We start from the raw sequence: 11,474 nt of genomic DNA on the forward strand, positions 1-11,474 counted from the left end.
TTTATATGGAATTTTAAGATTTACAGGTTAAGAACTTTTGGCTTGGAAACTTTCTCATCAAAGGGCAACTGATATTATTGATAAATCTCTATCACCAGCTGTTTTATCTCTTGGGCAGTGGAAGGCTTGAGTTGTGTGTGCTTTTCTGGTGATGCATGCCACCAGAGGAAGGGTCAGACCACTCTGGCTCTCTGGGCCCCAGTGGAGTTCCCAGTCTAGCCAGGAAGCTCATGTTGCCAGCTGTGCTCCTGGCAGCCATGAAGACAGCATGGGGTAGTATTAGCATGAACAGACTGCCTGGAGGTCATGCTGTACCACCTGATGGGGAGCCAGACCCTCTCCTGAGGTAGATCCCAGCCTCCTGGGCAGGTCCATTTGGAAGAATGAGAGGAAAGCAATTAAATTGTTTATAGATACTATTCCTGGATAGGCATAGGAGCTTGGAGAAATAGATCCAGAAATGGATGGGATTAAAAACAAACAGCAACAGGAAAGCTAAATTTATTTAAACTATTTTGCTTTATTGACACCTTTTATTTTTATTCCAAAGTTATTTCTGGATTTGCACCTGCCCCCCCCCCCATCTAGGAATGGTATCTATGAACAGTTTCATTGTTTTTCTCTCCTTTTTCCAATTGGTCTTCTAGAATGATTAGGCCAATCCACCGCACCCCCAACAATGTGTTATTGAGTCTATCCTCTTTCAGCCCCTCCAACATTGACTATTTCCGTCTCTGGTCATCTTTGATGTTGAGCAATGGCAACACCATTGGAATTCATGTATAGTCTTATGAGATTTTTATTTTGGAAGAAAACAACACTTATCTAAATATATAGGGTGTTCCAAATGTATAAGTGCAGAACACCCTGAATATGTTCTTCCTGCGAAGATAGCTGCCTGGATGGAGACAGGCTGCCCAGTTTCCACATAAAAATGGAATCCCTGAAAACTACAGCACATCAAATAGAATCATTGAAGCAGGAAGAAATATTAAAATAAAGTTAAAAAGATGGAAAAAAATAGAAAAATGTAAATGTAAACTATTTGACATAAAACACAACTGAAATGGAAAACAGGTTAAGGAAAGATCATTTAAGGGTAATCAGACTCCCTGAAAATTATGATTAAACATTTATGATTTCAAGAAATCATAAATGAAAACTGTCCAAATCTATTAGAACCCAAGGCAAAGTAAAGATAGAAGAATCCACTAATCACTTCCTGAAAGGAAACCTAAAAGTCCCAGGAATGCCATAGCTAAAATCCAGAACTCCCAAAAAGAATGCATCTAGAAAGAAACAGTTCAAGTAACTAAATACAGCAAAGTTCACTCAAGACCTGGAAGCTTCTACTAAAAACCAGAGGAGATCTTGTAATATAATACTCCAAAAGGCTAAAAAGATAGGCTTACAACCAAGACTAACTTACCATGCAAAACTAAGTAAAATCCCATGAGGAAAAAAAAGGATCTTTAGTAGAATAGAGGACTTTCAGGCATTTCTGATGCAAAGAGAGAGTTGAGTAGGGACTTTGAAATATAAATGCAGAGAAATTTAGAATGGTAAATTTATTTGAGCAATTGGAAGGAGTTGTATATGACATAGGGCTAACATTTTGGGGAAAAGACGCAAGTATCCTGTTAGAACCTTAATGTCTTCTGTGAATATTGAAGGAGGTAGATAAGAAAAACAAAGATCCTAGGAGTGGATTTGTTCTGTTCTTAAGGTTTTAAGAGGAGAAAGGGATGTTATAAAGAGAAATATAGTGGTGTAGGAAGATATACACTAGTAGGACTTGCTATTTTTCATAATTGGATGTGTGAGAAGAAGGTACAAACATGGAAGATGATCTTGGGGTGAGTGAAAATTAGATGAACTTCATTCACCTGAAATGGATAAAGGATCATTATACACACACACACACACACACACACACACACACACACACACACACACACACACAGAGTTTGGGATAGAAATACACCCAACTCAATAGGTAAACAAGAGAAGATGGAAGTGGCAATGGGGAATGGTGGAGTGGGCTGGGTAAGAGGAAGGAGGATACCAGAGAGAGAAGAGTCACAAACAAAACAAACTTGTTGATTCTGAAAAGCGGGGGGAATTAAAAGTGGAGAACAAAAAAGAAAAGAACTAGAACCTAAGGGATGCCTTAGATTGCCTTTTAGATAATTGGGAAAATACGGACCAAATTGTATCTAAATGTAATGAAATATTATTGTACCATAAGAACCCAAGAAAGAGATGGTTTCAGAGGATCCTGGTAGCATTACCAGTAGAGTAAAATGAACAGAACCAAAAGAAAAATCTATTCAAGGACAACAAAATTGGAAAGAAAAAACATCCTTGAAAGATTTGTATCTTCTGTTCAAAGCAATAACCAACCATGTCTGCAGGGAACCTGTTCTATCAGAACCACCTCCTTAGAGAAAGGTGATGGACACAAGGTGCAGAGACACATTTTTGAACATAGCCTCTGTGTGGACTTGTGTTGTTTGACTATGCTTATTTGTTACATCGGCTTCTTTTTTCTCTTTGGGAGGGGGAAGGATGAGGGAGGGCATTAGTTGAGGCTCCTCCCAAAAGAGCCATTGTAATTAAAAATGCATAGAAGAGCATAGAAGGAAGTTGATAGAGAAGTGCAAATAGTACAGTTTCGATATGCATATATATATATATATGTTTATGTATATATATAGGTGAATGTGTATGTATGTATGTATCTATGTATCTATGTGTATATGTATGCATGTGTATGTAGGTATATATATATGTGTGCTTTTATATGTGTATATACATATATATATATGTAAAAGAGAGAGAACAGACACAGGGTGAGTTGAAGATGAAGGGAAGATATGTAAAAGAAATAAAATGAAATTAAGGGATGAGAGAGCAACATACTGAGAGAGGGAGATAGGGAGAGATAGAATGGGGTGGATTATCTCGCATAAAGGTGGCAAGAGGAAGCAGTTCTGTGGGAGGAGGGGAGAGGGCAGGTGAGGGGGGAATGAGTGAACCTTGCTCTCATCAGATTCGGCCTGAGAAGGGAATACCATACATACTCAGTTGGGTATCTTACCCCACAGGAAAGAAGAGGGAGGAAGATAAAAAAAAAATAAAAGGGGAGGGGATGATGGAGGGGAGGGCAGATGGGGGTGGAGGTAATCAAAACAAACACTTTGGAAAGGGGACAGGGTCAAGGGAGAAAATTCAATAAAGTGGGATGGGTTGGGAAGGAGCAAAATGTAGTTAGCCTTTCACAACATGAGTATTGTGGAAGGGTTATACATAATGATACATGTGTGGCCTAGGTTGAAGTGCTCGACTTCTTAGGGAGGGTGGGTGGGAAGGGAAGAGGGGAGAGAATTTGGAACTCAAAGTTTTAAAAACAGATGTTCAAAAACAAAAAAAAGTTTTTGCATGCAACTAAAAAATAAGATACACAGGCAATGGGGCGTAGAAATTTATCTTGCCCTACAAGAAAGGAAGGGAAAAGGGGATGAGAGGGGAGGGGGGTGATAGAGGGGAGGGCTGACTGGGGAACAGGGCAACCAGAATATATGCCATCTTGGAGTGGGGGGGAGGGTAGAAATGGGGAGAAAATTTGTAATTCAAACTGTTGTGAAAATCAATGCTGAAAACCAAATATGTTAAATAAATAAATTATTTAAAAAAAATAGTACAGTTTCGAAAGCAACATATAGACTTTATTACATACTTTTAAAAAGAACAAGGAATGTGAAGTGGAGATTTGTGGTTTCATATAGAATTTTATTTTGGGTTCTATTGTGCTTATGCTCTTTTTTTGGTGTTTAAGTTCAGAATTAAAAAAGAAAAAGTTCATATAATTTAATTTCATAGCTTGTAAATTTTACTTATGAAGGAGGATGGATTGGTATGCTCAAAACTGAAGGAGCTTTGGTGAGCCTGGGATGAGCAAGTTGCCTTGGTCCAGTAGAGACTCTCAGAGGGGTTACCTAGGAGAGTCTTCTTCCCCTCTGTAACAAGAAAACCAATTAATTTATCAATGGTCATTTACTAAATGTCTTCACTGTGCCAGGTACTGTGCCTTTTTTTTTTAGCACACAGGGAAAATCAAATGTTACATATAAAAATACCTTGGATACCCATAGGAAATGAGCTTAAAGAGATATTATGCTATTTCATATGAAGCAAAAGCATAGGTTTCAGTGAAAAATTAATTCTGGGCAGTTGGGGCTAGTGTGGTTCATTTGAATGTGATTTGAAAACTGTAAAATGCTATATGCGTGTAAAATATTGGTATCAATCCATCTTTGCAGGCTGAGTACACATTACTCCCCATCAAAGATCATAATTCCAGCCAAACTGGCCTAATTGTTGCTCCTTACATACAACAGTCCATCTACCATCTCTGCTTTTCCATTTTTATGCTCAGGGTGCTCCAGGCAATATCAGGGAGCATCAAGAACACATTTCCTGTTTGAGAGGTTCTTACAATCCAATTAGATACACAAGATGTAAACACTTGAAAGGCTAGCATAGGTCAAGAAACAATAGAAGATCAAATGAGATAACACGTATAAAACATTTTTGTAAAGCAAACCTTAAAGTGCTATGCACACTGTTATTATTATTAAACATATTAGGCTGTGACAAACTGCCATCTGACATACATATGTAATAAATGATTATATTTTAATTTTCTTTTATTTTTTTATTTTCAATTCCAAATTCTCTCTCCATCTATCCCTCCCCCACTCATTGAGAAGGCAAGAAATAAGATCCCCATTATACATATGAAGTCATGTAAAATATTTCCACATTTGTCATGTTGAAAAAAAAGAACAAGAAAAATTAAGAGAGTGGAAAAAAGTTCTTTAATCTTTGGTCATAGTCCATCAGTTTTCTTTCTGGAGGTAGATAATATTTTTCATCATGAATCCTTCGGAATTGTAATGGATCATTGTATTGATCAGAATAACTAAATCTTTCTGAGTTCATCATTGTTACATTATTGCTGTTTCTGAGCACAATGTTCTTGTGATTCTGCTCATTTCACTTTGCATCTGCTCATAAAAATCTTTCTGAGTTTTTCTGAAACCATCCTGCTCATCATTTATTATAGCACAATCGTAGTCCACCACAATTGTATACCACAACCAGTTCAGCTATTCCACAGTTGATGGCCTCCCTTCAATTTCCAATTCTTCCAAAAAAGAGTTGCTATAAATATTTTTGTATACGTGGGTCTTTTTACTTTTTCTTTGATCCCTTTGGGATGCAGATCTAGTAGCAGTATTGCTGGGCCAAAGGGTACGCACAGTTATATAGGCCTTTGGACATAGTTCCAAATTGTTCCCCAGAAAGATTGGACTAGTTTACAGTTCCACCAACAGTGCATTAGTGTATCTATTTCTCTTTTTTAAATAGTATTTTGTTTTTCAAATTACATGTAAGGACAATTTTCAACATTAACTTTTTGAAAGATTTTGAGTTCCAAATTTTTCTGCCTTCCTCCTTACCCTTCCACCTCCTCAAGATGGCAAGCAATCTGATGTAGGTTATGTATGTGCAATAATGTAAAATATATTTCCACATTTGTCATGTTGTGAACGAAGAGAGAGAACAAAAGGAAAAAAAAACCACAAACTCCCCCCACCCCAAAGTGAAAATAGTATGCTTCAATCTGCATTCAGACTCCACCAGTTCTTTCTTTGGATGTGGATGGCATTTTCCATCATGAGTCTTTTGGAATTGTCTTGGAACATTGTATTGCTGAGAAAAGCTAAGTCAATCATAGTTCATCATCACACAGTGTTACTGTTACTGTGCACAATATTCTCTTGGTTCTACTCACTTTACTCAGCATCAGTTCATGTAAGTCTTTCCAGATTTTCTGAAATCTGCAGGCTCATCATTTTTTTAATAGATTTTTATTAAGTGCCCACTGTGTGCAGGATACTGTGCATACAGAAATGAAAATAGCAGTTCTTGCCCTCAAGGAGCTTATTTACATTCTGCCTAAATTTTGGGAGTTGCTATATAAAAATGTCATATTTGGATACACACATTCTAATAGGAAGTATTCATTTGTTTTTTTTCCCGTAATGCACATTTAATTAAAGTGAGCAGTTATCTTCTATTATAGAGAACCATCTTTTGTGAAAAATTAAATCAGGACTCTTTATGTTTACTAGAATGTAAACAAGTATTATTTTAAAAAAAGAGATCCCCAGATGTAAGCCTGACTTGCTTTTTTCACATAAAATAAACCCCTCATGTGAAAAAATGTGGAACCATCTATGGTTAAATATTATACCGTATTCACAATGTAGTGTCATACATTTGGATTGAGGATTAAGAAATTTGATTGAATAGTTAATGAACTTTTCCATGATTTTGTTCACAAATATCTTAAATATACGACATTGAATAAATATAATTTATGAAATAATGCAAACCCTTTGAAAGATTCAATTAGAAAATAGTTCTTTAAAAAGCACCATATGCATAGATTTGTTTTAGAAAAACATCATTAAAATCTTGTTTTTCTATATGCAATGAAAGCCATAGCATGATGCTGTCCCGTGGAAAAATGGAGGTGGCAGAGGGAGCAAATCTTTGTCTATACTGTGTTTTCATGGTGTATATGTTGATTTAATGGTCTATAAGTTGATTCCATTTTAAAACAAATTATAAGTTGTCAAGACATTACAAGGCTAAGTACATCTCTGCACTGAAAGGCTATTTGTGTTTTATGGAAAAAAATACTATCATCTGAGCTGAATACCTATGTAAGTAGTAAAATAAATACTTTCAATAACTTTGATATCCTAACGTACATAAAAAATGCTTAACACACAAGAGCATAAAACTAAAAATATACAAGTTATGAGAAAGCAGTAATATCTATCCATTTAATAATTTTGGTAAAAAAACAGGCAACACTGCTTTTTCACAGCTGTGTGTGTGTGTGTGTGTGTGTGTGTGTGTGTGTGTGTGAGAGAGAGAGAGAGAGAGAGAGAGAGAGAGAGAGAGAGAGAGAGAGAGGGAGGGAGAGAGAGGGAGAGAGAGACTGAAACTGAGACTCAAGGCGTCATCATACCTTCTGAGCAATGCATGGCCTTTTCTCATCTAATAGACTCAATGGCACTTCATATCCAAATAGAACTTAATGTTTAAATTAGTGTAAATCATTGCAAATTTAGTATTTCCATGAGAGAGGTCACTATTAATCCCTTTTTACAGATAAGATAAAGGTAAAGGCAATGTATTAAGTAAAATAATTCACATAATAATTTTACCAAGTCAGTATATACCACAATTTAAGTCAAGAACTGGTACTTTTCTAAGGTTATATTTAAATTTAGAAAATATACTTCAGCCCTCTTCCAACACAGTTCAATGAGGAAAACTCCTTTTCTGACAGAAAGTAAGCCTGTGAAATGACCTAAATATATTACCTGGCACAGACCAGGGCTTCTTAAACTTCTTCCACTCATGAGTCCTTTCCACCCAAGAAATTTTTGTGTGTCCCTGGGTATATAAGTATATGAAATAGGTATACAAGTCAAACATTTACTGATAATAAATCATAAAGATATATATATTTTAAAACAGTTCTTTCTTATATATAGAATTTTACCATTTGTGTTTAAGTTAAAAAAATTGATAGTCACAGTGATAACGATGGAGAAATATTATTAAAGGGCTTTTGTTTTTACTTGCTGCAATTAAACACTTATGTTTCTGTAAAAGAATGCAATAACAATTTTAAAATCAAACATTCTAAGACAATACAATCCAAAAATATACTAATTTGATACTTATATGCTGAGGAACAATGGTAGGAAAATATTAAAAGTCTTTATTTTCCATAATTTAACTATTATGTTTCTGTAAGAGCAGAAAACTTTGTAAGTACAGTAAAAACACTGCAAATCATAACACACAATATGTTTCTGGCAACATTTGTTGGTGTTCCATGGTGTGACAGCATGCACAGTGTCAAGTGTGCATGCTAATGTGTTCAGAACCAAGGCTGGACTGAAGTTGCACCATGCAAGTGCTGCCAGAAACACCTCAGATTCATTAGGCATTTGATTTTGAATTAATTTTTGGTCATATTGCATTCAGAAACCTTTACTGTTGCCAAATTTTTTGTGACTCCCACATTCAGTTACATGAGGTCATGACCTACAGTTTAAGAAGCATTGTGATAGATCAATACTTCAAAAACAGGTTCTTAAAAAAACCCAACAACACAATAAAGAAACTCGTTAACATTAGATTTCTTCATTAGGAAAATTTTCAGATAGAGCAGGTATTTCTTGTAAGGCACTTGAGCTTATATTAAAATGAAGCTTTCATATGAAGTTTACTTTTTCTATGAAAATAAGTAATAGTCTTTATATAAGTAATATCCAGAAAACTGTGCTATTTCAAATAAGACTGTGCTGAGAGCATAGTAAATAACTTTTACTTCTGAATCTAGTGAAGGCTGAATTCAGTTCTGGCTAGTATCAAAAGTTGGGTTGGAGCTGTCTTTATTTAGAGAACTTGTAATGTTTGATCTTGCTTGATCCTGTACAAGGATTTTCAAGTTTTGTAATGCAAGATCATTTAAGGCACTTGGCAAGATGTGTTGTGATGCGCCCTCTGGGCAATATGTTATTTGCTTTTAAACTTCTCACCAAGCATGTGATTTTGAACCATCTCTGAATTGCTCTCCATTCTTTCTGCAAGCAATTCTTCAAGTTTCTTCTTAAGCCTGCTATCTCTTTCTCCATTTGAATTATCCCCTTTCCCTTGCCCTTGGGCTTCTAAAGACATAGCTGGATTCAAGCAGAACTTGTGGACAGCTAACATTGGATTTTGGGTTGGATGCTCCTGTTGGAATGTGAGGGTTTTTCTTAAGATTTCTTCACTTGAGTTTCATTGTTTTTAGATGGGTATAGAAATTAAGAAAAAATTGGTACAGCATCCATTTTAAGTCATCTTGTTTGTCCCATTAGGTCAAAAAAGGAGGTTTCAAAGTGTTTTGAGCAAAGAAAAGTATGTTTCCCTGGCACAAAATTTTTGTGCCCTAACCTGATGAACCCATTCCTTTCTTTTTTGGGGGTCTAAGGGAGACCTTTGGAAGCTGATGTTGATGTGCTTGTTGTAAGTTGAGACACAGATGACCGAGGCACAGGGATGCCTGGAGGGGTAGGGAAGGGGAGAGGTCTGTACTCATTCTGGGTTTTCTTTGCCTTTGATAAGATGGTGGGCTTGAGCCTGCAAGACTGACAGTTCCCACATTCCCACTTCCCTTTTTCTCCTTCACCAACATGGCGGCACTGTTCGTCCACATCCACTGTTCTCCCCTTCGCTGCCCTCAGCGCTCTCACTCGCAGTTTCCCTCTTTCCCTCCAGGAGAAAGAGAAGTACCCCAGAGTCGCCCAAGGGCAGCAGACTGGGTGGGGGAGGGGAGGAGAGAGAGAATTTCCCTCCAAGGACCCATCCAAGGGGAACCTATCCAGGATCTGCAGGGGGTTTGAGAGGGTGCCAGGAAGAGGGCAAATAACAAGAAGCTAGTCATCATTTCTTACAGCACAATAGTATTCCCTTATATTCATATACCACAGCTTGTTCAGCCATTCCGCAATTGATGGGCATCCCCTCAATTTCCAGTTCTTGGCCACCATGAAAAAAGAGTTATTATAAACATTTTTGCACATGTGGGTCCTTTTCCCTTTTTTATGATCTCTTTGGGATACAGACCTAGTAGTGCTATTTCTGGATCAAAGGGTATGCACAGTTTTATAGCCCTTTGGGCCTAGTTTCAAATTGTCCTCCAGAATAGTTGGATCAGTTCACAACTCCATCAGCAATGCATTAGGGTCCCAATTTTCCCACATATTCAACATTTATCATTTTCCTTTTCTGTCATATTAGCCAATATGATGAGTGTGAGGTGGTATCTCAGAATTGTTTTAATGTGTATTTCTCTAATCAGTAGTGTTTTGGAGCATTTTTTCATATGACTATAGATAGCTTTGATTTCTTCTTCTGAAAACTGCTTGTTCATATCCTTTGACCATTTATCAATTTAGGAATGGATCTTATTTTTATTAATTTGGCTCAGTTCCTTACATACTTGAGAAATGAGACCCTTATCAGAGAAATTTGTTGTACGATCTTTCCCTCCAGTTTCTTGCTTTCCAGGAGTTCAATTTTCACATATTTAAATAAACAGATGTTTATTAAGTACCTATCACATTCAAGGAACTGTAATGGGAATTGTAGGAAATACAAATAGCAATGGCTGACACATATAATGCTTTAAGGCTTACAAAATGTTTTGTGTACACGATCTTGTTTGACTACAGCTCCTTGAAGAAGGCCTCAGAAGTGTTACTATCATCCCCACTTTACAAATGAGGCACATATACGTTAAGTTACTTGCTCATGGTCACATAGCTAGGGTTCGAACTGGGATTTTATCCCTGGGATTCTAAGAGGTGGAGGTGAGTCAGGCAGTCATCCAGCACTTTTTAATCACCTCCTACGTGCCAATGCACAGACACTGTGATAGTATGTGCCAGGCACTGTGCTAAGTGCTGGGGATATAAAGAAAGGCAACACCAACAGCCCTCCCCCCACCCAAAATCCAGTCCAGGAGCTCACAGTCAAATAGTGAGGAGGGAGAACATTCCCAATAACAATGACAATGAATAACTAGGAGTCACCATAGCATAAAAAATAGAGAGCCTTCCTGGGAGTCAGGAAGACCTGGATTCGAGTCCTGCACCTGACAGACGCTGGCTGTGTGACCTTCAGCAAATTACTTCACCTCTCCATGTCGCAGGAACCTCTTTAAAGCTGTAAATTTCAGAGCATATGCATTGGTACAGGGAGTAACCTCATCAGGAGATCCCTATATCAATTACAGCCCTAGTCTAACAATTATAAAAGTAATAACAACAATGATAAATTACTGATATTTATATAACTCTTTAAAGTTTATAAAGTGCTTGATATATACAGAATATTAACAGTTAGTAAAGCTTAAAACTGCACTAAGACTTTTGGGACACTTTGTATCTTCCCATTTGAGCCTCACAGCAACTTGGGGATGAAGGAACTACAGGTATTGTTATCCCCACTCTATACATGTGGAAAATGAGGCTCAAAGAGAGTAGGTGATCTGCCCAGGATCACACAGCTAGTAAGCATCAGAGGCAGGATTCCTAGGATTATAGGATCACATAAACCAGGAATCTCTTAAATATATTTCCAGAAGTCTTAGACTAGTTTATACCACAATGACTCCAGAAAGGGTGGATAGTAGGGAGGCAGAGAACCCCTTACAGCTGGGGTGGTCAAGGAGAAGCTTTATTGTAGGAGGTGACATGTGACTTGAGCCCTGAAAAATGGGGAGAGTGTGGTCAGGATATGTGGCAGTTTTAAATGATTTCAACAATTAGGCC

General features: G+C 37.1%; 1 pseudogene; it reads right to left on the reverse strand.

Annotated features, from left to right (window-relative positions):
- Window positions 1–8,509: 8,509 nt before the first annotated feature.
- LOC118842257 lies at window positions 8,510–10,845 on the reverse strand (annotated as a pseudogene).
- Window positions 10,846–11,474: the final 629 nt, after the last annotated feature.

The sequence above is a fragment of the Trichosurus vulpecula genome, chromosome 3, assembly GCF_011100635.1.
Source record: "Trichosurus vulpecula isolate mTriVul1 chromosome 3, mTriVul1.pri, whole genome shotgun sequence".
Taxonomy (NCBI): Eukaryota; Metazoa; Chordata; class Mammalia; order Diprotodontia; family Phalangeridae; genus Trichosurus; species Trichosurus vulpecula.